The sequence below is a fragment of the Octopus bimaculoides genome, chromosome 13 (genome assembly GCF_046866305.1).
Source record: "Octopus bimaculoides isolate indiv1 chromosome 13, ASM4686630v1, whole genome shotgun sequence".
Classification (NCBI taxonomy): domain Eukaryota; kingdom Metazoa; phylum Mollusca; class Cephalopoda; order Octopoda; family Octopodidae; genus Octopus; species Octopus bimaculoides.
Window position 1 is genome coordinate 56,134,761 of NC_142940.1, and position 24,628 is coordinate 56,159,388.

Sequence of the window (24,628 nt, forward strand, 5' to 3'; positions counted from 1 at the left end):
TTACAGAGCATCAGTGCACTGTTAGAGATTTTTAAGCACTGGGTAGTAACATTTATAACTATTTTTTTTTTTAATTCAATAACAATAAAATAAATGAAACATAAAAATAAATAAAATAAATTATATAAAATAAATAAAATAAAATAACTTCGAAACAAAACAAAACAAAACAAAAATCACTGCTTTCTTTTGTAAATAAATTGGTCGTTTTCCAGCTCAGCAGCGAAATACGTAATTTCTCTCCAAATCTTGTATTTGATAATATTTTTGGCAGTATTAATAATATACAGAGAATTGTAACACACAGAAAATAGAAAATCAAATCTACATGCTGGAAAAATCTAAGGGAAATACAAAAATTGCATATTTAAAAACAGAAATAGTTTTTTTTTTTGCATCCATTTTTTTTTGCATCCATTTTTTTTTGCATCCATTTTTTAATTTTTTTTATTTCATGCATGTATGGTTTAGATGGTTCTTTTGTTGGTGCAATTGTTTTTACAGTTGATTGCCCCTTCCTGTCACTGAATACTGTTCAACTGTGAATTAAGGAGTGTAACCTGTTTTTCCTCACTCAGGCAAAATAGAGATAACGAAGCTGATGTTTTAATTTACCACTTTTTAAATTTTATTTATTTATTTTTAGGTCAGATCAACTTCTTTTTTTGTTTTTTGTTTTTTTCTTTTGTTTTTTTTTCTTTCAAATATCGCTCCCACCACCACCACCGCCATCACCATCAATCACCACCACCATCAGTACCAACATGGCAGTTGCCACCATCATCACCACTACCAACAACAAAAATAGCAACTACAACATTATCATCATAATAATCATGACCTTCCTCCTCCACCCCTCCTCTCCCCCTCCTCTTCCCCTCCTCCCCCTCCTCCTCCTCCTCCTCCTCCTCCTCCTCATCATCATCATCATCATCATCATCGTCATCAACGTCTCCCTCTTCCCTATTTCAATGGCTGCTTTTGTCCATATCAGCCTAGATTGGACAGGTTTTCAGCATTTCCTAGTTCCATATCAATAATCTACCATTTCGTTTGTTTAGCTTCAGAATTCCAAGAGATCTGACCTCAAGCACACAGTACCCTTTCACCCAGCACTCATTAACCATTTTTACCTCAAAACCATAATTTTGGGAAAGGGGTTCTGCACTTGATTCCTTCCCTTACTTCCTTAAAGTCTTCACTCCCGAAGGAGCCACTGGTGACATTTCTCCATCGTTCTCAGCTCCGGTTTGGCTTTTCTGTTTAAAATGGTGAGGAAGATTAAAATGGTGACCTTCCTCTCCCAAGTTTTGTTGGTGTTGAATTCTCATTCATGCTTCTGTCACTTGTCACACAAAAAAAAAGCACCCAGTACACTTTGTAAAGTGGTTGGTGTTAGGAAGGGCATCCAGCTGAAGAAATCATGCCCAAAACAACAGACTGGAACTTGGTGCAGCCCCTGGCGGAGGCGGCGGCGGAGGCGGCGGAGGCGGCGGCGGAGGCGGCGGCGGAGGCGGCGGAGGCGGCGGAGGCGGCGGAGGCGGCGGCGGAGGCGGAGGCGGCGGCGGAGGCGGCGGCGGAGGCGGCGGCGGCGGCGGAGGCGGCGGCGGGGGCGGAGGCGGCGGCGGGGGCGGAGGCGGCGGCGGCGGAGGCGGCGGCGGAGGCGGCGGCGGAGGCGGCGGCGGCGGCGGAGGCGGCGGCGGAGGCGGCGGCGGCGGCGGAGGCGGCGGCGGAGGCGGCGGCGGAGGCGGCGGCGGAGGCGGCGGCGGAGGCGGCGGCGGAGGCGGCGGCGGAGGCGGCGGCGGAGGCGGCGGCGGAGGCGGCGGCGGAGGCGGCGGCGGAGGCGGCGGAAGCGGAGGCGGCGGCGGCGGTGGCGGAGGCGGCGGGGAGGGGGCGGCGGCGGTGGCGGCGGAGGCGGCGGAGGCGGAGGAGGTGGAGGAGGCGACGGTGGAGAAGGCGGCGACGGTGGAGGCGGAGGCGACGGTGGAGGCGGAGGCGACGGTGGAGGCGGAGGCGACGGTGGAGGCGGAGGCGACGGTGGAGAAGGCGGCGGCGGAGGCGACGGTGGAGGCGGAGGCGGCGGAGGCGACGGTGGAGGCGGAGGCGACGGTGGAGGCGGAGGCGGCGGAGGCGGAGGCGGCGGAGACGGAGGCGGCGGAGGCGGCGGAGGCGGCTGAGGCGGCGGAGGCGGAGGCGGCGGAGGCGGCTGAGGCGGCGGAGGCGGAGGCGGAGGCGGCGGAGGCGGAGGCGGCGGAGGCGGCGGAGGCGGCGGAGGCGGCGGAGGCGGAGGCGGCGGAGGCGGCGGAGGCGGCGGAGGCGGCGGCGGAGGCGGCGGCGGAGACGGGGAGGAGGAGGAGGAGGCGGAAGCGGCGGCGGAGGCGGCGGCGGAGGCGGCGGCGGAGGCGGCGGCGGAGGAGGAGGCGGGGAGGAGGAGGAGGAGGAGGAGGAGGAGGCGGAGGCGGCGGCGGAGGCGGCGGCGGCGGAGGCGGCGGCGGCGGAGGCGGCGGCGGCGGAGGCGGAGGCGGAGGCGGCGGCGGAGGCGGCGGCGGAGGCGGCGGCGGAGGCGGCGGCGGAGGCGGCGGCGGAGGCGGAGGCGGAGGCGGCGGTGGCGGCGGCGGCGGCGGTGGCGGCGGCGGCGGCGGCGGAGGCGGCTGCGGAGGCGGCGGCGGAGGCGGCGGCGGAGGCGGCGGCGGAGGCGGCGGAGGCGGCGGCGGCAGGGAGGCGGCGGCGGCGGGGAGGCGGCGGGGAGGCGGCGGGGAGGAGGCGGCGGTGGCGGCAGCAGTGGCGGTGATTTCAGCACACATATGCACACCCACACACACACAAACACACACACATGCACAGATGATGTGTTGGGGTCAGCTGTAGTCCAGTGAATCGAATATACTAAATATTTTCTGCGGATCAGCAGTGGGATAAAATGCAGTGTCAAAGCTGACTGGCAGGATTTCAATTTGGTCATTAATCAAAGAGATTAATTACTGTGACACCCTTACAGACTCGATAAAAAAAAAGTGACCATAAATTCTGGACGACTGAAAGCTCAAATTGACAGAAATGTGGAATTACTGCACTGGTGTCATGTGAATTTCACAAAGCACATTGAACTTTGCACCACAAATGATGAAAACCATGTTGAAAATGTTTTCCGTTTATGTAGTTAACTCTCTAGCAACACTCAGGCCTATTAATTGGTCCGAGTGATACAAGCTGAAAGGTCTTTGAGGTAAATCCATCCGTCCAATGAAACAAACGTTTTGAAGTGTAATAGCCAATCAGAGATTGTCTTTCATCATCATCCTCATCCAGTGTTTTAACTCCTTGTTTTGTCCCCGTTAACAGGGGATTTCCAGCTGTGTCTTTGAACAAGACACTTTATTTCACATTGCTCCAGTCCACTCAGCTGGCAAAACTGAGTAGTACCTGTATTTCAAAGGGCCAGCCATGTCACATTCCGTGTCACACTGAATCTCCCTAAGAACTACATCAAGGGTAGCTATGTCTGTGGAGTGCTCAACTACTTGCAAGTTAATTTCACAAGCTGGCCGTTCCATTGATCGTATCAGCTGGAACACTCATTATTCTAACCAACAGAATACCAGTTGAATAAGATTATTGTAAATATCCATTTTTGCCTGTATCTCCACACTTTACTTTTACCTTGTAATATTACAATAAATTATTTTATGATAACAGTAACTAGTGAGCTTGCTAGTTCCTTCTAGCAAGCTAGGAAATTAATTGGTTCATAGACCTCATTTTAAGGCCATCCACTACAACTCTTTATCAAATTCATTTTTAATTGTTAAAACAGTATTAACATGTATAATGTAGAGAGCATTATGAAGCTAACTGGAAATATATTATATGTAGTGAAGAAAATCTATACTAGTGAATAACTAATGTTATTTTAATTTCTCCTGTAAATATGGAAGATAGCTTCAGACATATTTGGGTTTATTTTGGTCTCATTGACAAATTATAGCTTCCACAGTTCTTCAATACTCCTGCAACAACAATGAAAGAAATATTTTGCTGACAAGGTCAGATTAATTCTCCCTGGCATGTGATGGAATCTGTTTTCTGTACATCTTCAGTGTTTGTTGCTTCTGTGCATCTGCCACACACAAAAAACTATCTTCCCAGTTAACCTTCCTTTGATGCTACTGCACCTCTTATGTGTCGATATCTACAGATTTAGCAAGGCAATCTACCTGAAGGAGCTTGTGATTTGTCAGCCTTATATATACATAAGACCCAACAGAGGAGTCATTCTAAGAGACAGTAGTATGATAGATAAAGCAATTAAGGATATGGTAGAAGCAAAGAAAGCACTTGGTCCATCAAGGATTACCACTGAAATACTTGCAATATCTGCTGCAGTACAATATAGCTTAGTCATCTGTATAGTAAATCAGTTTGTACAATCCTAGGTACTCCTAAAAAAAGATAATATACTCCTAAATACTCCTAAAAACAGGATGGTCAAAACTGGAATGTCTTTCATCATAGGTCTGCACAATTACTGCTTAGATAGGGATAACTTGATGAGTGTTGTTCACTGATATTGGAAGCCAGATCTGTTCTTTATGCTTACATGTAATCCAAATTGGTTTGGAATTGCTGCAGAACTTGAGGTGCATCAAAAAACTATAGGACCAGCCACACTTGATATCAGAGCTGTTAAAAGACATTATGAAGAATGTTCTTGGAGAAGTACATTGAATTCCAGATGAGAGGTCTTCCACATGCACACACAAATGCTGATAATCTTGGAACAAGATAAATCTCAAATAGCAAATGTTTCAATGTGTTTGTTTCCACAGAAAGATCAAGAATTGCTGGAAACCATTTCAGGATGTAATATGCATGGTCTTTGCAGCAATCCCTATCTCAAAGAAGATTCCTAACACTTGTTGAGTATGTGTAAGCATGAAGAGATCAATCAGTTCTCGTTGTATTTACATGATTAGATGTGTTTAAAAAAAAAAAGTGGTTCCACAGCTCACTTAAGTCTTCATATTAGATTTCTATTGACAAACATTCTGTTTACAGCATATCAACAACTAACTGACAAAAATAATTCAAGACTAAGGTTTCCTTTATTAGGATGAAGCTCCACATATGTTAAGATATATGTATGAAGCTGTTGATATCAAAATTCAAGGTCTTATGCAAAATGGTTTACCTTTCAGAGGCAAGATTATGGTATTTTTCATGATTTTCGGTAAATGCCTCCTATATTAAAAGAAAGTTAGAATGGCTACTACAATGGGCATAAATTATGATGCATTCCTTATTTTAGGAAAGAACAATAGTGCTACGGCTTACCATGAATATGCAATTACACAATCAAAAGCACTGTGGAAAAGCTTATTTTCTGTCTTGTATCAATGAAAGGGGGAAACAACTAAACTCTGACTGAAAGATTGCGCTTCTAAATATGTTGAGGTTGTATTGAACTTTTAATAATGAAATAAACAGAAAGTGGATGAAAGAAGTTATGGTTTTAATTTATCATGATGTGTTTATTGTTAGAAATATTGTATTGGACATGATGGCCCAATAGAGAACTATAGGGAAAAATAAGGAAAGTTCTTTCCATAAATTGATGTAGTCTTGTGATTACACTTGATAAAAGGTTGTAGTTAATTTCCTCTGAGTTAAATTGTGAGAATGTGAACATGGGAGGGAGGGAGAAAGAAACAGACACATACAGACAGAGAATTGTGAGTGTCGTCTGCTTTAGTTTTTGCTTTAAGTTAGTAGCAACATAGATAATTTGTGTCACCAAATTTCATTATTGATAAGTCTTGTTGCTGAAACAACTGATACCCAAAGAGCAGTTGACATAATGCTTGGTTGTGTTCATTTCTCTTGTCTTCCCGCTACCTTGATGGAAAAGTTTATATAGGTTTGACTGATTCACAGTCAAGAACCTTGATTGGTCAGTTTGGATGCTAACACCATCAATTCAATGTGCATTTGAAAAGCCATAGTGGTTAACCTTTTTTTCACTTCATCAGTCAATTTTATGAGCATTTAGAAAACCTTAGTGGTCAGCTTTTGCTGATGTCATCAGCCAGTTTTATATTCCAGCTGTTTGTCAAAAATGTCCAGATTGGAAACAATGAGTCTTGATTTCAGTTTTAGAGAGAGATCTGCTGCAAATTAAAGAGAAATAGTAAATCAAGCTTTTACCTGCCAAACTGGATCCGGCAAACTCCACAGAACAATCAGTACTATTTCCTACCCCATGAGGATTTGGTTGATTGCCATTTTTCACAGTTTTATTAAACCAATCAAAGGACAGAAGAACAGTACATATCAGCTAGGAACTGGCTATATAAAGCAGAATACACCCTCCCTCTCCTTCTCTCTCTCTCTCTCTCTCTCTCTGTTTTCAGTGGAATACAGCTGGAGCAATCAGTTTGCTTCTCCTTCTTCCAACAGAACTCAACCAGAAAACAAATGGACTTGTTACACTCAGTTTCAGTGCAAGACACATTTTAGCTAAAATAATACTTCATTTTTCTATATCTCTGTTTTTCCAGGTCACATACATTGATTTCATTTGTTTTTACTTCAGCAACATTTTCTTCTAACATCACACATATAACACAAAAAGAGCATTATTTCAAGAATATAGGTACAATACTTCTTTCACAACACATTTATCTCGAACTTCGTATTTTATTGATTAATAATTTTTGCATTTTTCTTTTGCTAAATGAATTACTGTCTTATTCAAACCTGCACTTTTATGAACTTTTGAACGTAAATGCATACAGCTTAACTATATTGAATTATCATACCACTTAGGCTGGTGAAGGTCTACTTCCTGGTGGCACAAAAAAAATAAGAACTTACATACATCCAAATACACACACACACACACACACACACATACACACACACGCACACACACACACACACACACACACAGGTAAGTATAATTATACATACATCCATATATATATTTAATATCATCTGAGTAATAACCTCATAACGTGCATTTCAAAGCTCCTCTACTGTTATTGGCTATCATATGCCATCATACAGCAGGATACTCCATTTACTGGATATACATGAGGAAATCCATTAGTGTACACAAAATTTGTATCAAAATTCATAAAACAAGATGGAATGAAAATGCTTTAATCACAAAAGTAGAAAAAGGGTGGTGGGGAGCAGTAATACAGTGAGCAGGGAAGTGAGGGCAGGAAAGGGCATCCTCTAGGGCATTGTTTCTCAAACAAGGGTTACCCTTGCATAACCCTTAAAATAAATTACATGACTCAAGAATAATTATATACTATATCTTTCTCATATTTTTTTCATCATAGTTCATGTGGTAAATATCATATTTTTGTGTATATATATATACATACATACATATATATATATATATATATATATATATATGCATACATACACAATACACATACACACACACACACACACGTACATATACATGGTTGTTATATTTTTGGGATAACATAATGGGTTAGATAGGATGATGTCTACATTCTTTTCTTTTCTTTTCTTTTCTACTCTAGGCACAAGGACCGAAATTTTGTGGGAGGGGCCAGTCGATTAGATCGACCCCTGTATGCAACTGGTACTTAATTTATCGACTCTGAAAGGATGAAAGGCAAAGTCGATCTCGGCAGAATTTGAACTCAGAACATAAAGGATGATGTCTATATTACAATAACCAATAATATGTTGTGCATGTATAGTAATACTACGATCATGAAATTAGCATCAGCCTACCTCACTCTTTCTCGTGGGACCCCTAGGAACCTTTTGCAGGACCCTAGGGTTCCAGGGAACCCCTGTTGAGAAACACTGTTCTAGGGTAACACCTTTACCATTTTGACTGCTGGGAACATTGGACAGCTTGGGAAGCCTTTTCAGTACACAAAGTGCTGCATGCAAGTAAAATAGCAATTTCAAAAGTGACACCAGTATTGTGTACACTGGAATTTTCCAGTGTTAAATTTCTCTTCTTAATTCTCTAACATCATCCAGATACTTAATTCAAATATATTCATATATGCATATACATGTGTTAATACTTGTTCATCTGTTATGCGATTCTGTTTTTTCTTTTCTTCATTCGTCATCATTTGTTATCATTAACAATGACAACAACAGCTGCCAAGTGGAGCAAAAGTATGAAAATACATATTTTATTTAGTTGAAAGTATTGAGCGATACATGAGATTATATTGAGAGGGGCAGACAGAGTTATTTGCTGTATGCATATATATCTTTCATCATGATAGATCGCTAGCCACTACACATTCTTTTTTTTCTCTCTATGTTTCTCTCTTTGTTTTCTTCTGTGTTCCGTTCTGTGGAAGAGCGTAGGCTCGAAACGTTAAAGACTTTTTCACTTCCCGAGAGTTATACTAATACATCTGTTTGTTATCTACACCACCTGTCTTCGTCTTTTGTTTTTTTTTGTGCATTCTCCCTATATATATATGTGTGTGTGTGTGTGTGTGTGTGTGTGTGTGTGTGTGTGTGTGTGTGTGTGTGTGTGTGTGTGTGTGTGTGTGTGTGTATACGTATGTATATATGTGACCACGTGTACATCGTTGGCGATTTTCTTTCTCCGTCTTCCCTTCTTTGGACGTTTTCTATATTTCTGATGAAGAGCTATGGATTGCCATCCTATCCAGGTGGGGAACCTATACGCCAATGAAACTGGGAAACCGACCCTTATGAGCCAGGCATGGCTCAAAATGGAACAAACAACAACAGCAACACGACGTAAAATACTTCATAGCCGACTTGCTCTTCATTATTGCTAGGTCTGTTGTGGCTACCACTGGGATTAACGCATACCTTCACTGTTACACTTGTGACCTGGTACAGTACCAATCAGATATTTTGACTGGCCTTGTCACTCTGGGACAAGTTGCATGCTTAGTAACCACTATTAACAATTCCAGTGGACACTTGCTATATATATCTCTTTTCCACCTTTTCATTACCATATTTCTATTGCTTGAATTAATTTTGAAAATTCAAGAATTTATTAAAATAACTTCGTCATTATTAAGCTGGTATTTGGAGCATAAATTACAACGGAAAGTTTTTAGATTATTTTATATCAAGGAGTTTCTTCAATTGAACCAAGAGCTGTTTGAGTTGGGGTAGTACCAAAAGGGTTAGGATAATCGTTAATATAGCATCAGTTAGAGTCGCTATTTGGTTAAGCAATTGACGACTTAGGTACGTTTGTTGGAAACAATAACCTAACAGCAACTGGACGAATCTCAAAGAAAAAGGGAGATAATTTTAAGAAATTAAGAAATTCTTTCAATTTTGTGAAATTGATTCTAAATTTCTTGAGATTATCTCCCCCTTACTTCTCTAGAGACGTTCATAACCAACCGCTTGGTTTGTAGTTTCTTTCTCCAACTGAAAGGGAAATTTCAATCAATTGGGAACATTTTTGTACAAGTTTTTTTTTTTTTGGATATTTATCGTATATGTAAAGAGTCTACGTGTAGAAAGAAAGTGAGCGGACAGGCCAGTAGAACCAGAGAAAAGAGCGTGCACGAATTTGTATGCATGTGATAGGGTATAAGATGTTTGGTTAAGCAAAACCCATGAATCTGCTACGATGACCACCCCCATCACCACCACCACCAACATCATCATCATCATTATTACTATCGTCCCACACCATCACCACCACCATCATCATCACTATCACTCCATCCACCACCACCACCACCACCACCTTCATCATCAATATTGCTCCCCCACCACCACCACAATATCGATGCCGATCAATACTATGACATCATCATTACGTCATCACCTAAATTTGAGACTAAAATTCCTCGCAGGACATGTGACAGTCGTATGACTAAATGGCATCACCTCTGAGCTTTGACCTGGGACACTTTTACCCTTGGTCCGCATACATGTATGTATGTGTAGATGTCTGCTTACTTATCCATTCACACACATATACATCCAATCACACAAATATACTCACACGATATTGTGCAGGATTATCTACACCCGTACAACGTCTACACACACACGCAGTTCCACAAACACCCGCCTACATACGCGAACATGTGCTGTTACGCATTTGTAGACGTACACACAGATTGGTACACACGTGCACGCATATATAAACGTACACACTGGAAGTTGCACGAACACGCATGTTCTTAGATACTTAGATATATACGTCAGTTTACACCCATAGACTTACACATGTGTCAGTTTCATCCACACACATTGTTGTATACATGTATCTGTTATACACAAACAAACACACGCCTACACACACACACACTCACGCACACAGATATATTATACGTCTGTTACACACAGACACGCACAAATAGACAAATACATGTCAGTTTTCATATATAGTAGACATGCACATGTATCTGTTACACACACAGAGCATTTTCCATGTGTTTTGTTAGACGCACGCATCTTCCAGTTACACACACACACATAGCTATGTATCTGTCTGTTACGTATAGACGCACATAGCTTTATGAGTTGCACAGAGATATACACAGAAAAGACGTAAACATTTATTAAACAGAAATCGAATCTTGCTCTTTCCCTTCCTACACAGCCAATGGAAGACTGTTATATATTCACACATACATTATACCCGGAGTGATAAACATACACACGCAGACACGCTCAGTAACAGACCCACACGTGCATTTATAGAACAACGTATGAATACCCAAGCATGGCATTGTGGTTAAGAAGCTTGTTTTGAAACCGACGGTTTTAGGTTCAGTCCCACTGCACTGCACCTAAATTTGAAACTAAAATTTCTCGCAGGCCATGTGACAGTCGTGTGACTAAATAATGTCACCTCTGGGTTTTGACCTATGATTTTTACCTTCAGTTCACATACGCTTATGCAAATGTAGTGTCTTTTACCATAATGCAAGGCCCTGACAATGAATTTATTATCATCATATTTTTAAAGGAAGAAAGGAAAAAGAAAAACATTAAAAGTATCAAATTATAAAGGAAAAAAAAACCCATAGCAATCTCACCAAGAAAACAAAGAAAAAGAAACAAAGAGGGCATGGAATTAAGCTGCAGAAGATGTGGCGGGGGGAGTAGTGTGTTGTACATCCCAGACCAAATGGTATGGTCAGCTTTGACTTGCAGACATCATTGTAAATGTGTTACTGCGGAGAATGGCTGGTGACGCTCACAGCAACAGTGATTCCATCTAATGGAGCTCATTCCTCAGACAGGCTACAGTTATCCTGATTTTGTGGAGGAAATTAGCAGTGCAGGATCTGAGAACTCCTGAGGTCTCAACGGCAACTGGCACAAACTGATAGTAGCTGGTCAGGCTCCTGTATTTGTTTGTTTTTTGCTTTTACGGGCATTGATACCTGGTCTTGTGAGTGAATTTGGTCAACAGAAACTGTATGAATGTCCAGAGAGAGAGAGAGAGAGAGGTATTGTCTTTGGGGCTGACAAGTTCAAAAAGAAGCAGTGTCGAGCCACTTACAATGAAGTACTCAAAGACGACTTTGAGAGTGAATAAAAAGCATCTAGTCCAGAATAATTGGTCCAACAAAATATATTGTTTCTGCCTTTGTATGTCATTATATTATAAGTTACGTAGCTTTTCTAAACTGTTATCCATTAGTTTCCAATGAGTGATAGAAGAAACAAAATATATTTTGTCTGACTAATGGTTATGGATTAAATATATAAATAAATAAATGTTTCCTTCTCGGGCCCTACCAGGATCATAAGGGCCAATTTCCCGGTTTCAATGGCATATATATTCCCTACCTGGACAGGACACTGATCTGTCGTAGGATTACTCATTTTTGCCAGCTGAGTGGACTGGAGCAATGTGAAATGAAGTGTTTTGCTCAAGAACACAATGCATCGCTCTCTCCAGGAATTGAAACCACAATGTTACGATCATGAGTCCAACAGCCTAACCACTAAGCCATGTGCCTCCACATAGATCACATATTTGTGTGTATGTGGAGAGAGAACATAGGTGAGAGAGGGAGAGAGAGAAAGACAGAAAGAGGGTGCATGTGTGTGGTACGTGAACATGTGTGTGTGTGTGGTGGGGGGTTTGTGTTGGTACCTGTTGAACACCTGGGCTGGTGTAATTAACTTGCCCCCTGCCTAAACTTGCTGGCCTTGTGCTGAAATTTGAAACCAATATCAATCATATGGATTCTTTTATTCTTTTACTGGTTTCAGTCATTTTGACTGTGGCCATGCAGCAGCACCGCTTTTAGTCAGACAAATCGACCCCAGGACTTATTATTTGTAAGCCTAGTACTTATTATTTCGGTCTATTTTGCCGAACCGCTAAGTTACGAGGGCATAAACACACCAATATCAGTTGACAAACACAGACACACAAACATATACATACATATCATCATCATCATCATCATCATCGTTTAACGTCCGCTTTCCATGCTAGCATGGGTTGGACGATTTGACTGAGGACTGGTGGACCTGGTGGCTATATATATATATATGCTTCTTTCTTCATGTAAAAGAGTTATTTCCCTTTTATTCTCTATTTAATATTTATTTCATGTGTGTGTAGTATGCATATATGTGTGTGTGTGTGTGTGTGCATGTGTTTGTGTTTATGCATATGTGTATATGTATCATCATCATCATCATCATCATCATCATCATCATTATCATCATCTTCATCATCATCTTCATCATCATCATCATCATCATCATTATCATCATCTTCATCATCATCATCATCATCATCATCATCATCATTATCATTTAATGTTCATCTTCCATGGCGGCATGGGTTGGACAGTTTGATAGGAGCAGGCAAACCAGAAGACTGCTCCAAGCTCTTCTGTCTGCTCTGGAATGGTTTCTGCTGATGGCTGCTCTTCCTAACACCAACCACTCTACAGAGCGGACTGGGTGCTTTTTTTTACATGGTACTGGCACCAATGAATTCACATATAAAATATAAAAGATAACAATATAGCTTGGTTAAAAAAATCTTAGGAGTAATTTTTCTCCACAACTCAGATGTTGGCAACTCCTAAAAGGATCTATGCTAAATGAAGGAATGGCAGATTAAGTAAAATCTCACCGCAGATAAGCTTTTGAGAGCTTCATTATATTACTCAAACAGCAAATATTGTATAGTAAAGATAAAAAAAGAGTAAACATCACAAATGTATTACATCTCGAAGAGGTGAAGAATTTCTGAATTGGGACTCTGAGGGTAGAACAGTTCTATGCAGCTCTTGGATATTACAGCAAAGGTAACTTGGATGAGAAAAATACTTACCATACCAGTAGAAAATTATCACAAGATATATATATATATATATATATATATATATATACACTATACACACACACACACACACACACACACACACACACACACACAAACACACACATATATATATATATATACATATATATATAAACATATATGCATTTATATATATATTTATATTTATATATATATGTATGTATATATATATAGTGAGAATTTACAAAAAAACAAAAGACGAAGATGGATGTGTAAACAACAGACAGATGTATTAGTTTAACACTCGGGAAGTAAGAAAGTCTTTCACGTTTCGAGCCTACGCTCTTCATCAGAAAAGAACACAGAAATAAACAGGGAGAGAAAATAGAAAAGGTTTAGTGGTTAGCAATCTATCATGGCCAATATATATATATATATATATATATATATATATATATATATATATATATATATATATATATATATATATATATATATATATATATATCAAAAGGATGTTTATAATATTATTCCACATATATAAAAACAGCCATACCAACATCATCAGCAGCCTCACAGATATTATTATGGTTTTGACACCTGGGCAGTACCATTCAATCTGGCGGCATCAACAGTACTAAACTAAGTGTTGTTTGGGAACAAACAAACCAAAGAAACCACAACTTTCAAATACATTTACTCTATGCACAACAGTATCGGATAATAAATTCAATAAGTAAATCTATAACCAACTCCTAAATATGTAACTAAACAGTGGCCAAACCTTTAAATCATACATTTTATTCCCTACAGTCTTCCATAGTATAATATAAACATGAAAACTTAATAACCACATTCATTCAATCTAAATATAGGCAGGATTAAACAATAACTTTAAAATTAAGCTACAACAAAGAAACACATAAACCTATGTGCATCTGTATCGGTATTAATAGTAAACTTGCAATAACTAAATTATATACTAAATAGCGACCAATCTTTAAATCCATACAATTAATAATCCTACCAGTCTTCCATAGTTACTACTATAATAAATTAAAAAAAAGGCGAAAGCTTTATTTAATTCTCTCCAAAACAAAACAAACACGATTGAATTTAATTTAACGAATAATATAATAATTAGGAGTGAAATACATTATTTCATAATTCAAAAGTTAATAATAAAACACTACATACTCATTAATATATATTACACTTACAAGCTTTAATGTTCAATTAACAATAACTAATAGAAACATTAAATTTTATTTAATAGGAACTAATAAAATTATACTTGCAATTAACTATTATTATAAAACCTTACTACAATTAAAGCTAAATTAAGACTGTTTGAAAGATAATAAAACTACACAGTATTAATACTCATATGTTTTTTTCTGCCACGTGGTTCCATATATATCATCATCATCATCATCATCGTTTAACGTGATGATGATGATGATGATATATATGGAACCACGTGGCAGATATATATATATATCTGTAAAAGTATGTGACACTTATTCAGTAGCCATGATAAAACTCCGAGTTTCCGATGCCCGAGTGGTGTTCCGCTCCAACCATCTCTTCAGTTATCCAGCCACCGGAGATTCTATTTGAAAAATAACCGTTATGGAAACAACCCCCACCCACATATATATATATATATAGATAGATACATAGATAGGAGGGGAATGATGGGAACGATGATGATGTGATTATACATACATACTCTTTTATTCTTTTACTATTTTACTTGTTTCAGTCATTTGACGGTGGCCATGCTGGAGCACTGCCTTTAGTCGAACATATCGACGCCAGGACTTATTCTTTGTAAGCCTAGTACTTATTCTATCGGTCTCTTTTTGCCGAACTGCTAAGTTACGGGGACGCAAACACACCAGCATTGGTTGTCAAGCGATGTGGGAGTGAAGGTGATGGTGAGGAGGAGGAGGAGGAGGAGGAGGAGAAGGAGGAGAAGGAGGAGGAGGAGGAGGAGGAGGAGGAGAAGGAGGAGGAGGAAGAGAATGATGACAATGATAATGATGATGATGATGATGATAGGGGTAATGATGGTGGTGGTGATGATGATGATGAAAATGAGGAAGAGGAGGGGGAGGGGAATGATGAGAACGATGATGATGATGATAATGATGTGATTATAAGAATGAAATAATAATAACTATAATGATGATGATGATGATGGTAACAATGATGATGCTGATGATGGCGTTAGCGATGATAACGATGATACACACACACAGACACTGTTGAATGGTTGTTGACTCTCTCAAGTTCACCTGCACTATTGACAGGCTTTGATTTTTTTTGATTTTTTTTTCCATCCTGCAGGGTGTTAAAAGCATCATCTCCACCCTCACTGAGCAAGCTTGGGGGAGGTTTGCCAGTTTTAGACCGATGATGGCCCAATCATAGACGAGTTGTACCGGATTACATGGCTACCAGTAGCAGATCTTTTGTTATCAGATCACTGACCTGAAGTACACACACACACACACACAATAGTTTCGTACATTCACAGAGCTTTATATATACGCATATATACTTATATATATTGCCTTACATATACATGTTAGTGTATACACACAACCAAATTTATTGATTTTTTTTAATACCATTTGACTCTGAAAAGCAGTTTTTACTGTGTTTTATCAAAATATCGGATTTTATCTATACTATATATAAAACAGAGATGTGTGTGTAATCGCTTTTCACGTGAAATCGACTTCACCAAATGCTTCCATACTTCCAATGCGTGAATAATTTGACCTCGGATAAATCTTAGGCTCTTCATTTGATTTTTTTAATTAAAAATAAATAATATTGCTTTATATTTAAGATTAACTTCTTTAAAAAGGTTCTTCAATGTCAACTTCCAGTATTGACGTAACAACGCCAAAAAAAGCTTCACTCTCTATTTTGTGTGTGTGTGAGTGTGTATGAGAGAGAGAGAGAGTAAATACTACATACACACCGCTCTCTCACTCTGTCTCACACACATACACACGCACACACACACCCCTTGACTCACTCACACTCTGTCTCTTACAAACACACACATACATAAATGTATACAAACATATTTACAAAGACACACGTGTGTATGCACGCGCATGCGTGTTTGTAAGACACAGAATGTGAGTGAGTCAAGGGCTGTGTTGTCATATGCATACATCCAAAGATGTATGTATATTTATGCATGTACGTATACATGACAACAAACCTCTCTCTCTCACTCACACTCTGTCTCTTACAAACACACACATACATAAATGTATACATATTTACAAAGACACACGTGTGTATGCACGCGCGCACGCGTGGGGGGTTCCACAATCGCCATTTATTTCAATTACTCTTGTGAGGATATTCACGTAAATCATTTTTTCATTTAATCCCCATTTTAATTTTCGTAAAAGTTTCCAAGTACCAATGAGGCTTTTTGGCACATCTTCAATTTTCCCCATTCATGAGAGGCGCTCAGCCATCATTCATCTGAGAGTCCATCTACAGAATGTCCTCTCAAATTTCTATACAGCATATTTTGCCTTTTTTTCATCAAGTATATAAGCAACAATTTCATTCCCGAGCAACGCCGGGTGCCTCTGCTAGTATTTTATAAGGAAAAATATTATTGCAGGCTTCGCATCAATGTTGCTGTTGTTGCTATCAATGTTGTTCTTATTGGCAGTATTGTTTTTACTGTGTTGTAATGGAGCAATGGAGGTGCAATGGCCCAGTGGTTAGGGCAGCGGACTCGTGGTCATAGGATCGCGGTTTCGATTCCCAGACCGGGCGTTGTGAGTGTTTACTGAGCGAAAACACCTAAAGCTCCACGAGGCTCCGGCAGGGGATGGTGGCGAACGCTGCTGTACTCTTCCACCACAACTTTCTCTCACTCTTACTTCTTGTTTCTGTTGTGCCTGTAATTCAAAGGGTCAGCCTTGTCACACTGTGTCACGCTGAATATCCCCAAGAACTATGTTAAGGGTACATGTGTCTGTGGAGTGCTCAGCCACTTGCACGTTAATTTCACGAGCAGGCTGTTCCGTTGATCGGATCAACTGGAACCCTCGACGTTGTAAGCGGCGGAGTGCTTTTTATGTGGCACCATCACCAGTGCTTTTTACGTGGTATCATCATCATTGCTTTTTATGTGGCACCATCACCATTGCTTTTTAGATGTAAGAGGATGAAATGTGAATGAGGAGGAATGGTTGATGGAGCAGAGTACCCCTGAAAAGCATTATTAAAATGGTTTTAAGACATGAATTCTGTTGTGGAGGACAGGTCTTCAGTACAGCAACACACCATATATCTTATTCAGCGCCTGCAGGAAAGATATGTTGAGAAGAGATTCCAGAGGGGTTGGGGACGAAGATTTGGGTATTGTGGTTTGTGTGGGTGTTGGTTTATTTACATCTCTGTAACTTAACAGTTTAGCAAAAGAGACTTGTTGAATAAATGCCATACTTAAGAAATAAGTACTGGGGCCAATTTGTTTAAGTAAACCCTTCAAGACAATGTCCCAGTATGGTTGCCAGCCAATGACTGAGATAAGTAAAAGATAAACAATAGAAAGATAACATAGTGGACCAGACATTGTTATTTGAGACAAAATTAAAAACACGTATTCCGATGTGAAGGTCAGTAGTCCAGCTGATGTTGAATTAAGATAGCCAACTGTCCAGATGATTTGAAGGTCGTTCATTCAGCTGATTACCTATCAGTTACCCAGCTGATGCAGAGACGTTAACAAATGTCAGTAAAAGCGAATTTCCATGGCATTAATTAATTAATTAATTAATCAGTTAATGGCATTACGGTTTCAGTCCTAACCTGTAACTATCGGTTTGCATAATCACTGCATAGTAACCTTGAGACACTGAAGTATCCTGAGGGTTAGCAAGCTCATATCCGGCAACCACTGAACTTCAATTACAACGTTTCACTTCTAATAATGTGACAATCATTCGTCATTGTTTTAATTTCCATTTTTCCATGCTGCATGAGTTAGACCAGTGCTTCTCAAAGTGGTGGCTTGTGGACCAGCACAGGTGTGTGAGCCATCAGTTGCCAGTACATGGTAAGTTTCCAGATAAAAAAGAAACATTATAAAATGGTTTTTACAGACAGTCTAACAGTTAGACAATGAGATTGTGACGGTTAGACAGATAGACAGAAACAGAAAAACAGGCAGTTAGACAGTCTAACAGCCAGGCAATTGGAGAGAAAGGCAATCCGACAGACAGGCAGACTGACAGGCAGAAAGACTGACAGACAGTCAGGCAATCCAATCAATAAATAAAAAGCCAGATGTAATGTGATAATTAGATACATAAATTCAATTAAGATAATGACTGTCTTATGTCTGTGGATATTGGTGAACCTCACCTACTACTACGACAGCCATTACCAACACCACCACAACTACCATCACCAACACTACCGCTATCACCACCACCACACCAACGCTACCACCACCACCACTACTACCACCACTACCATCATCACCATTACCACCATTCTTACTGCCACCACCAGTACCACTACTACCCTCACCACTACCGCCACTACTACCACTACCTCCACTACTATTATTGGTAGACTTCATTGACACCACTACTGAAATTAATACCACTATAACTACAACTACCTTTTTCACTTATGCTACCACCACCACAACCACCACCACAACCACCACCACAACCACCACAACCACCACAACCACCACAAGCTGAGTTCAAATTCTACCACGGTCGACCTTGCCTTTTATCCTTTCAGGGTCAAGAAAATAAGTCCCAGTAGAACATTTGGGTCGATGTAATCAACTTAACTCCTCCCCTGAAATTGCTGGCCTTGTGCCAAAATTCGAAGTTAATATAAAAAAGCAAGTATATGCCAATATGAGGGCATGCTGACAAGTTCCTGGTTTTGGGATAAAAGAAAATACAGAAGGATCAGATAATTATGATTTTATTCAACAGATTGGAGGCTGGTGTTGCCATCCGGTTTCACCAGTCCTCAGTCAAATCGTCCAACCCATGCTAGCATGGAAAGCGGACGTTAAACGATGATGATGATGATTCCCCTCTCAGATTCACACACTTATTGCAGCAGTCCTTCAGTTTTTCTTTGTCCTGTAAAAGAACTCGGAAGCATGGGCCTCCAGCCAGGCCTTTTGTGATACCCTTAAAGCCAGGAACTTTTCAGCACCCCCCTCATATACCCAGGAAATGCTGATCCTCTACAACACTTGTACATGTGACTAACAATGGAATACTGTTCCCCATCTGGGATTGTGCTGCCACTGCACACACAGACATGCTTTTAACCCTTTGTTTCCATGTCTGCAATTTCCTTAAATCTTCAGTTGGCTAATTCTGGACAAAATATTCTGTTTGTTTTATGTTTAAACTGGCTTCTCACACCTACCCTACAATGTCAGTCCAAAAAATAAACAATCCCATCTTTGAAATCTCAAAGCTATGATATAATGCATGATTAACTCAAAGCAATACTGACTGGCCTTCGTGCCGGTGGCACGTAAAAGCACCCACTACACTCTCGGAGTTGTTGGCGTTAGGAAGGGCATCCAGCTGTAGAAACTCTGCCAAATCAGATTGGAGCCTGGTGTAGCCATCTGGTTCACCAGTCCTCAGTCAAATCGTCCAACCCATGCTAGCATGGAAAGCGGATGTTAAACGATGATGATGATCATCATCATGATTTGACAAAATAATCTGAATGATGAAGGGTTAAACTCCATCCAGAGAACAGTAACTCACTCAAGTGACTAAATCACTCACAGACACATTTCAGCTTATTGTCCATGGATGTGATGCATTCTCTCTCAGGTTTTTCTAGCACAACAAGAATGGCCTCCTTCCCTTGAAATTGACTGATATCATGTCACCTACTCTCAGTCACTCCCAATGAACTCACCCATTTATCCTCTTCTCATCATCCTTTTTGTCTATCCCCCCCCCTCTAGGCTCTGTACAAACCTCTGATCAAAGCTCTACACCAGTAGTTCCCAACTGGAATCTATATGGTCCTTGAAGGTCCAAATAAGATTTTGTCATTAAAATTTATGTGCAATAAATTGCTTATATTTCTACAATACACAAAATATCTTAACAATTTTTTAATACAATTCCAAATAATATTTAATTATAAAAATATAAATGGATTTTTTAAACATCAAATGGTTATGAGAATCCAATCAAGGGAAACACAAGTCAAGAGGGTTCTTAAGAAGAAATAGTTGAGAACCACTACACATGAACCTCTGTGTCTATTCTTTTCTTTCTTGAGCATCATCTTCCTGGAATTCCCTCACTGTTCATGTCTTTCCTGCAGTTGTCAAATTTGCCACAATTTAAACTGAACTGAACATAATGGCATCAATCTCAGCAAATGGCATCAACAAGTCTCAGAAGGCTTACAAAGGTTATGGGCTGTGTCCTTTTTTCCAGAACTAGCAAGTAAAAACAAAACAAAAACAAAGTAAAAAAAAAAGAAAGAAAGAACATATAACTCCCACCACCACCACCACCACCACCACCACTACAACCACCATCACTATGCACAATCACAAACCAGCAGTTATTAAGAAATTTACTAAGAATTGACTTTTCGCTGCTAAATAGTTACTGAGTCTGCGGAGGCCAACATCCAATGTTTGGCTCCATTAAAGATTAAAAGGTTATTAATTAAATAATTCTACATTTTATGGAATGAAACTGCAAAGAATTTTTGTTTCCTCAACAGAGATCTATGGACATTGTAGTTATTCTGCATCACACGTCCCCCCCCCCTCCCTTCCCACGGACACTTCCATCATCAGCAGGAACAGCAGTAACAGTGCTGCACACCAGTGACTGTAGTAGTAGTAGTAGTAGTAGTAGTAGTAACAGCAACATCGCCAGAGATTTCTCTATTGAAACCAAAGATCTCTCAATAGAGGCAACTGCACTATTCTAATATCTCTGCTGGTTTACCATTCTCATAATCGCTTTCCTCCTTCTTCCACGATTCTCAGACAAGCTTTGGTTCCCTCTCAGCGACCTCTCTCCCATTCACTTTCTTCCTCCCACAACTCCTCCCATACTTTTTTCTCCTCTTCCCTCCACTACTCTCGCACTCACATTTCCTCCTTTTCCTCCTCCTCCTCCATTGCCACTCGCTTTCAACTCTCCACTCCCACTCTCATACTGGTCATTATCTCCCCACCACACACCCCTACTTTTATACTTGCTTTCCTCTCCCTGCCACCTCTCTCCTTTATCGATCTTCAGCTTCTTCTTCAGAGATATTTTATTGTCTACAAACACAATTTCTCATGCAAATCACTCCTGGCTGTCTGCCAAGCAAGTAAAAAAAAATGATCTTCTTCAGAGATCTTTCAATTCCAAAATATTTCCTATAATGCTTCCCATCATGCAAAGTTCTTCTATTTTCAAATACTTCCCATCATGCATTGTTCCAAAGTCACAAAATGTCCAATAAGCTTTTACTTTGTAAACATTAGCAGACATTTCATTTCACCAGATTTATGCCCAGCATTCATTCCAACACACACACACACACACACACACACACACATCCATACACACACACCCCCTGAAAAGCCCCATGATGGGGTCACTACATATCTTTCTCAAAATCTTTTGTCATTATAATTCCCAGCACTCCTTGCAGATTCTTAATTCTTTAAATTCTTTGCATTCTGCCAACCCCTCCCAAATCTCATTCCTTTGATAGCTACCCCTACCACTGTTTGTGTGTGTGTGTGTGTATGTCTATATTGTTCTGTATATCTTTTGCAACAAAAACTGGTGCCTTGTCAAGATGGTGTTTGATGAGTATTTCACAGAATTCCTTTGTGACTGCAAGATCCAACTTTTGGACTGCTTTCTAGGATTTGGTCGAAGTGTTCTCCCAAACATTCGACTGATTCTTCAAGCATAATGTATCACCTGAGAAAGTCATAGAGTATCTATCTCTATTAATTCTTTAGCATTTAAACCAGCTATATTTGACCAAAATGTTCTACTTGTTTTAGATTCTAACTGGTCAGGTCCAGCCTTTCATACCTACCATACAATGTCATTCTAGAAATACAGTAACCCCTCAACTATTGTGGGTGTTACATTCCAAAACTGCCCCGCGATATGTGAAAATATGTGAAGTAGAAACTGTATATTTTTTTTTAATTATTTTTATAATATATATATATTTTTGTACTTGGGGATGGTCATATTGCCAGTTTAGCCAATAAAAACACACGCACTGTATATTTGGTGTTAATTTGCTTCAGCTTTTGCAAAACAAATATGTAAACGGAATATATATATTTATTTTATTATAAATGTTAAACAACACCACGGAGGAATCGACGTAAGCTTAAATAATAAACCATGATAGGTGAACCGTGATATGGTGAGGATTTACTGTATACAATCACATCATTGGAATCTCGAAGCTACAAGATAATGCATGATCAATACAAAGTAATCTGAATAAATAAACCTTACATTTGACAGAGTAATTTGAATGCTAAAAGGTTAAACCGGTTATATCTGGCCAAAATATTCTATTTGTTTTATGTTCAGACTGGCCTGATCTGGCCTCTCACACAATACCCTACAATGTCATTCTAAAAATAAATTATCACATCATCAAAATGTCAAAGCTACGAGATAATTCATAATTAATTCAAAACGATGTGAATAAATAAGAATTAAATTTGACTTAGTAATATGAATGCTTAAGGGTTAGAAATGATAAAACATCCTTCTCAAGCACTATGGACTTATAAGGGCCAGTTTCCTGGTTTCTGTAGTATATATATATTTGCCTCCTGCATGGGAAGCCTGTCTAATGCAGGATTACTCAATTTTGCCAGTTGAGTGAACTAGAACAACATTCTTTAGCCATCTTGGAAACGTCTAAAACACTCGTATGCTTGTGTACAGCTCATACACTCCTCTCCTCACACTTTCTGCAACTTTGCATAGGCCTCTGAGCAGGTATTTCCATGACAGCCTTTTCTGTCATGATCAAAGCAACAATCACACGCTACACACGTTCCTTCCAAGCAGGGAAAGTGAGCCAGAATGTTAAAACTTAGTATGCATGCACAGCAGAGGTTAAGGTTAATCTATGCCGAGTAGCCTTACTTGGCATTTCAAGGCAGTGCTCCAACATTGCCATAGTCGAATGACTGAAACAAGTAAAAGATAGAAGATAAAGTAAGTACGGTATTTCATTTAGTGTCCAGTGTGTTCCAGTCTAGGCCAGAAGACGAACTAATGGTCTAGGCCAGACGGGGAAATACCGGACTACAATAAACTCAGGAAGAGATCAGCAGGATTGTGTAATAGTGTAAAAGAAGTGAGATAATAATTGTGCCCTTAAGGGGTTGTTCATCATCATCATCATCATCATCATCACCATCATATCATCATCATCATCATCCTTTAACGTCTGTTTTCCATGCTGGCATGGGTTGGACAGTTTGACCAGAGCTGGTTCCAGTCTGATTCGGCTTGGTTTCTACAGCTGGATGCTCTTCCTAACACCAACCACTTTACAGCATGTGCTGAGTGCTTTTAATGTGGCACCAGGGCACCAGCACATGGCACCAGAACTGGCACACAGCACCAGCACGTGCCACCAGTTCCTTTCTAAAAAGAATAATTCACAATGTATAACGACGATAAGCCAAGTCAGATTTACTATTTATTAGCTCGTTTCTGTTTACAATAATTAACAAATTAAATTAACTGGCAATAATTAAAGAATCAACACAAAAACAGTCCTGATAAAGTCATGTGAGGAAATGACTGAGAGAATGGTTTTTTGAAAGAGATTTCTTGAATAAATTGATAAACAGAATAAGTTAAACAATAGAAATAACAAGTGTTTATTACTGAAATTGTGAATAATAGTCAGAAGTAATATGGCTGCTGAATTGATATCATTGTTATTTTTTACACAGAAGATATGTAAGTCTATATGTTACACACACACACACACACACACACACACACACTCATATATACATAGAACAATATACAGATTTAGACTAATATATATATATATATTCATGTATTATATTTATACATATTGATGTGTTGCTTGTTCTCTCTCTATGTCTCACTCCCTCCCTCTCTCTCTCTCTCTCGCACTCACTCACTCTCTGTCTTTTTGTCTGCCTGTCTATCTCTGTGTGTGTCTGTATATATATCTGTGTGTGTGTGTGTGTGTAAATGCATATATCGCTATGCTCAATTCAGC